Below are 5,398 nucleotides of genomic sequence, written 5' to 3'. Positions count from 1 at the left end.
TACAGCCCAGGAAAAGAGGACACTTCCTCAATATCAAGTGAGGGACCAACAAGACAAATTACGACCAAGGAGGTCAGGGCAAATGTTCCACTTGAAGACGTGTTAAAGGAGGTAGTCAAAGACAACGGCAGGTCTCGCAAACAAAAGCAGTGTCCAGTAGAGGGGTGCAGGGCTAATGTTGTCCATCTTCCACGACACTTAAGAGCCATTCATTCCTGGACAACGGAGAAGGCCCGCCTAGCAGTCCAGAATTTAGGACTGAGGCACGGTATCTCAACCAAAGACCGGCACATTATGAAGAAGTGTCCAGTGGCGGGATGTGAGCGATTGGTGAAAAGAATGTCCCAGCACATGCGCCTCATGCATGGCAGCATGAAAACCAAATCTGAACATACAAAGAAATTATTGGCCCCCAAATTCAAAGAATTTTCAAACTGGCTTTCCTCTCCTGACGGTGGGTCAAAATCAAAGAAATCTGCCAACCAGCATGCCAAACAGGCAAGTATAATTGAATTCACAGCTGGAAGTCCCCTCAAAAAACAAGGTCTCCGGGAGCAATTCCTGGAGACCTACTGCATTAGAAACAAGTTCCTTCCAGGTACTATCCGTTCCTACCTGTCCAGTTTGAAACACTGGATAACCTATCTCCTAACCGCAGTGGACCCAGAAGATAGACCCCAATTGGAAGACCTAAAAGAGATGGTGACAAGATGGATCGCTTCATATAGAAAAGCTAACCAAAAAGAGAGTTCTTCAAAAAATGGATTCAGACATAAAAAACCTAATCACAGCTGAGGACATTAATGTATTCAAAAAAAGTAATGCGGCCATGGAGGCAATAAAAGTTCTGGGTCTGGCTGCAACCCAACAAAAACCGATCAGCCAGACTGAATACATGTTGGTCCGTGACTTCATAATGACCAGCATTGTATTACAAAATGCCAACAGGACTGGAGTCCTGGCCAACATGACACACCAGGAACTGACGTCATCCCGAGACCTGGAGGGTGCTACGATAATCTCAGTGAAGGAGCACAAAACGGCTCACCTAACTGGGCCTGCCAAGGTTGTGGTAAGCGAGGAGCTGAAGAGATGGCTGCATCTGTTTGCAGAATTTTTCGGCCACAGGTCTCTCCTCAAGCCGAGGCAGTTTTTTTATCATGGCAGGGAAAGGCTCTTGAAAGCAGCCAAGTCGGCCGGGCAGTCCAGTCCATTTGGACCAAGGCTGGACTGGCCAGCTATATAACCTGCACATTAATGAGGAAGACTGCAGTGACGCAGTTTCTTTAGAACTGCCCGGAACAGTCAGCGAACCTGTCCGACCTAATGTGCCATAGGCAACAAACGGCGGCCAAATGTTACAGGTTAGTATAAACTAAAAGGCATTGTAATCCAATGATTACATTATCTACCAAGGCAATGAGTTACAAGACAGCAATGTATGTATATTTATGTCTTACAGACTCGTAGAAAGGGAGAGGACAGCAGTAGAGGCATCAAAGGCTCTGTCTGGCTTGATGTCTCTACCAGCTGATGTAGAGCAACCAGGTTTCAGCAGTAGCAGCATGCCAGCTTCGTCGAAGAGGGGCAAAAAGGTTTTCAGTGCTAGTGACAAAGAGGTAAATTAACTGGGTTTGATGCATTTGAACCATTACAACACAACTGCATTAATAAAAAAAAACATTAAATCAATCGTGTCCAAGTAGGCTACCACGCATCGCGCACTCGAGGTGGAATAAACAAAGTTGATCCAGGCCACATCGCCACAACATTACGATTTCTGGATCATGTACAAGTGTGACAACAATAATGTGAATGCTTACTCGAGGAAATTTAGTATCTTACGCAGTCAATCACACTTAGGGAAATAGCTTATATCCGCGCTTATTAGTCAGCCTATCAATTCTGTGTAGGCTATAGGTGTCACATTCCCTTTTAATTTGTATCCTCTAATAAGTCTACAGTTGTCATTATAGATAGGTTGTTGCATAACTTAGTAGAATTTGAGCATGTTGCATGTCCATTTATATTTATATAGAAACATAGGCCTACTTTCGAAGTGTTATCTTTTTTAATAACCCACGTTTCACATACTGTGCAAAAAAAAGGCCTAGACTCGCGATCAACTAATGTTGTTGCGCTGCATTGCCTCTAAGTGTCGCCAACTGACGATACACATTGGAAATGTGCGTACGCCAGACATGAAGTTTGCGTGGAGGACCGCACATTCTCACGTTCAAGTCAGCCTTCGTACATCCGGACGTGAGCGTGAGAAGTGGCGTACGCAGCATTTTTGTGCGTACGCAAACTTTGTACATGAGCCCCCAGGTTTTGTCTACCCCGGTTTAACAAAGTAACCCAGTACGTTTCCAACATGACCCAGGGTAATATGCTGATTTAGCCTACAAAACAGAGGACTAAATTATAAGCGATATGTCATGTAGGCTTAAAGGTTTCTTTTAGGATAGACTATGTTTTTGCTGAAAAAGTTTTGCCTATAGTTCGCCGGTCATTCATTCTGCATATCTTTGCTATCGTTTTCTTTTAACAATGTCCAATGGCTTAAACATTGTCATTTATTGTTTGCTTTAGGCCTACCTTTATATTTTAGCCTACATTATTCAACTCACGGATTGTCATATGATCTTGAGCACTGTCAGTCAAAAAATGCAAACAGGTGCGCGCTCTGCACCTCTTTACTCAACTCCGACGCAACACTAAATATGAAGATGCCCTGCTTTCAGAGGATAACTTCCGTCCCTTGGTTGTGTAGGCTATATATGATATAAAATATCTATAGCCTACATTGTATAGTTTACATTCAAATATTACCTTTCTGTTACGAAGCTGGGAATAGGCCTATGAGCGCAAATTAGGATGTAGTGGAGGCTAAACGCGAGTAAAATTGAGGAAGCGTTGCTGGTCTAAAAATAAATAAATAATAATAAAAAAAACGTGTAATGGGGAGGATTGAACCCATGTCGACTGCGTGAAAAAGCAACATAAAGGCCTGGGCATTAACCTGTTGCGCCACAGGAGAAACATGGACGTGTGAATTGGTAGGCTAAATAAAATATCAATAAAATATCAAACCCATGTTTACATGTCAGTAACATTAATGTTAATAGCCTATAAGCCTAAGAATTTTTATTCTCCCTGTGCGCAAATTCTGTGTAAAATATGGACACGCTATAGACTTCTCCTGCCCATTGCAGTGTGGGTTTCAATGCCTGTGTTTCATGAACTGAATTCTTAAAAGAATAGGCTGGACAAAAATATACACAATTAGGCAACACATTTTTATTTGATTTATTTGCTGATGTATTTGCTCTACAGACACTTCAGGTAGGGGCGGCCACAGCCTAACCTCAGTGAAACGTTTGTAAAACTTAACCATGATAGGCTACTTAACCATGAAGGCCTACTAAATGGCTTGGGCAACGGTAACATGATAACATGGTAGCCAGATAACATGAACAGCTATGTTAACTTGTTACAATTATCATAACGTTAGCTGACTTCTTTTAATCATACAACTGAAGTCAATTTCTGTGAGTGCTGTTAGCTGGCTCGTGGCGCAAGTTGATAGACGTCTGATTAACAAGCAAACAGGTCAATTTATTCGTGGTTCGATACCCACGTGAAGTTAATTTATGCTATTTAGGTGTTTGTTTTTTGGGTGGCATATTCATGGTCCAGTGCATGTAGTACTACATACATTTTTGACTTTTAAACATGTCATGCATATTTGTGTGCGCCTCTAGTATATCAGAAAGTGACAAATCTGCAAGCGGCCACATCTGTCAAAGACTCGTCATCAATCATGAAACGTCATCAACGCAGCCAGTTAGCACGGGAGCCAGTTGCCATGTAACACCGGCATTACCACAAGGAAATGGTCGTACGTCAAGTTTGAACCTGACGTGGAGATAAGCACTTTTCCACGTCAAAGACGGTTTTTATAAATCTGAGCGTTGGCATGGATTTGAGCGTACGCACGGTCTAAGATCAAATCTGTGCGTAAGAACGCTTTATAAATGAGGCCCCAGTTCTCGTCTTTCTTTTCTCTTCTGTGTGCCACTTTTATGCTTACTAATTGCTGATTATTATAACTAAGCTAAAACACATCCAGTAGCTTCGCAACATAAAGTAATCATGAATGACAGGAAGTAAGATCATTGAATAAACACATTTTCACATTACCAGCAGGCCTTGTTCCTTTGTTAAAATTGACACACTTGACCCATCTTCAATTCTATATATCCCACATTTCAGAATCTAAGATCCACCTGTGGAGACGTGAATAAGAGCTGGACCGATTGGGGCACAACGACTAATGGCCGTTTTGGAACAGACAGACGGAGGAAGACGACTGCTGGCTAATTTTAAAATGGACCAGATCATTAACAGGATTAAATGTGAAAGGAGGAAAGATCAATCACAATTGTAGCCAACAAGCTGTTTGTACTTGTTTTATGTTCTGTTTCTGTGTTTGTTTAGATTGATTTCTAGTTTAATGGACCAGTTTAATAATAATTAATAGACTATGCATACACATCAGATACAAGGCAAAAAGCACCAGTTCCAGCCCATTTGTAGTGTTCTTGGCTACTCCTGCCTTCTGTCTAGTTTTTCCATTGTTTGTTGACCATGGAAATTGCATTTGGAATAAAAGAGTTTTTGTATATGTGTTTCCTTGCCATGTGTATTCTGTAGCGCCGCCCTAGGGGGAGCAGCTCAAATTCAGAATGGAAGGTGCGTGTGTCATCATCTAGTATGTTCATGGCTTTTCTGTGTACTGCAGTGCTGTATAGATTATCTGGTGTTTTTTGAGGTCGCCTTATGATTTTCCCTGCCATTTTAACAACTCTGGACAGCTTGTTCTTATTGTGCAAAGTCAAGTGACCATACCAGACAGAAATGTTATAGGTAAGGATGCTCTCCACTAAACTGACATATATCCTCTCAAGAATATTACAGCTGACTCCAAATCCCTTCAATTTCCTAATTAAAAACAGTCTTTGGCTGGCCTTTTTGCTTATAGCATCAGCATTTTCAGTATAGTTCAACTTATCATCAATGTATGTTCCCAAATACTTAAAACAGTGGTGTTGGAGAACCTGTTTGATTAAGAATTAGCTCCTTTGTTTTACCTGCATTGAGTAAAAGTGAGCTGGTCTTAGACCACGGGGCCTGTACTACGAAGGGAGCTTAACCTACCCAGATGTAACCCAGGGTTACTTTGTTAAACCGGGGTTGACGAAACCTGGTTATCAGAAGTGTTAATCGGTACTATGACGCTGATTAAGAAGGTTGTTTTGAACCTGGGTTAACCTAATTGGAGTTTGTGCGCGTTCACATAAAAGGGGCGGGTTGCAGCGCAAGTCACCACTTTCAA

At 41.8% G+C, this 5,398-nt stretch overlaps 1 long non-coding RNA gene across 1 annotated transcript; it reads left to right on the top strand.

The window, feature by feature from the left end:
* The first annotated feature begins 1,182 nt into the window (after positions 1 to 1,182).
* Positions 1,183 to 4,584, top strand: LOC125311169. Its single transcript, XR_007196455.1, has 3 exons — positions 1,183 to 1,364; positions 1,463 to 1,619; positions 4,276 to 4,584. It is a non-coding gene; the product is annotated as an uncharacterized LOC125311169 (long non-coding RNA).
* The last annotated feature ends 814 nt before the right edge of the window (positions 4,585 to 5,398 follow it).

Source organism: Alosa alosa, chromosome 18 (assembly GCF_017589495.1).
Source record: "Alosa alosa isolate M-15738 ecotype Scorff River chromosome 18, AALO_Geno_1.1, whole genome shotgun sequence".
Taxonomy (NCBI): domain Eukaryota; kingdom Metazoa; phylum Chordata; class Actinopteri; order Clupeiformes; family Clupeidae; genus Alosa; species Alosa alosa.
Note: the sequence above shows the minus strand (reverse complement) of the source record. Positions and strands in the feature narration are given on the sequence as shown.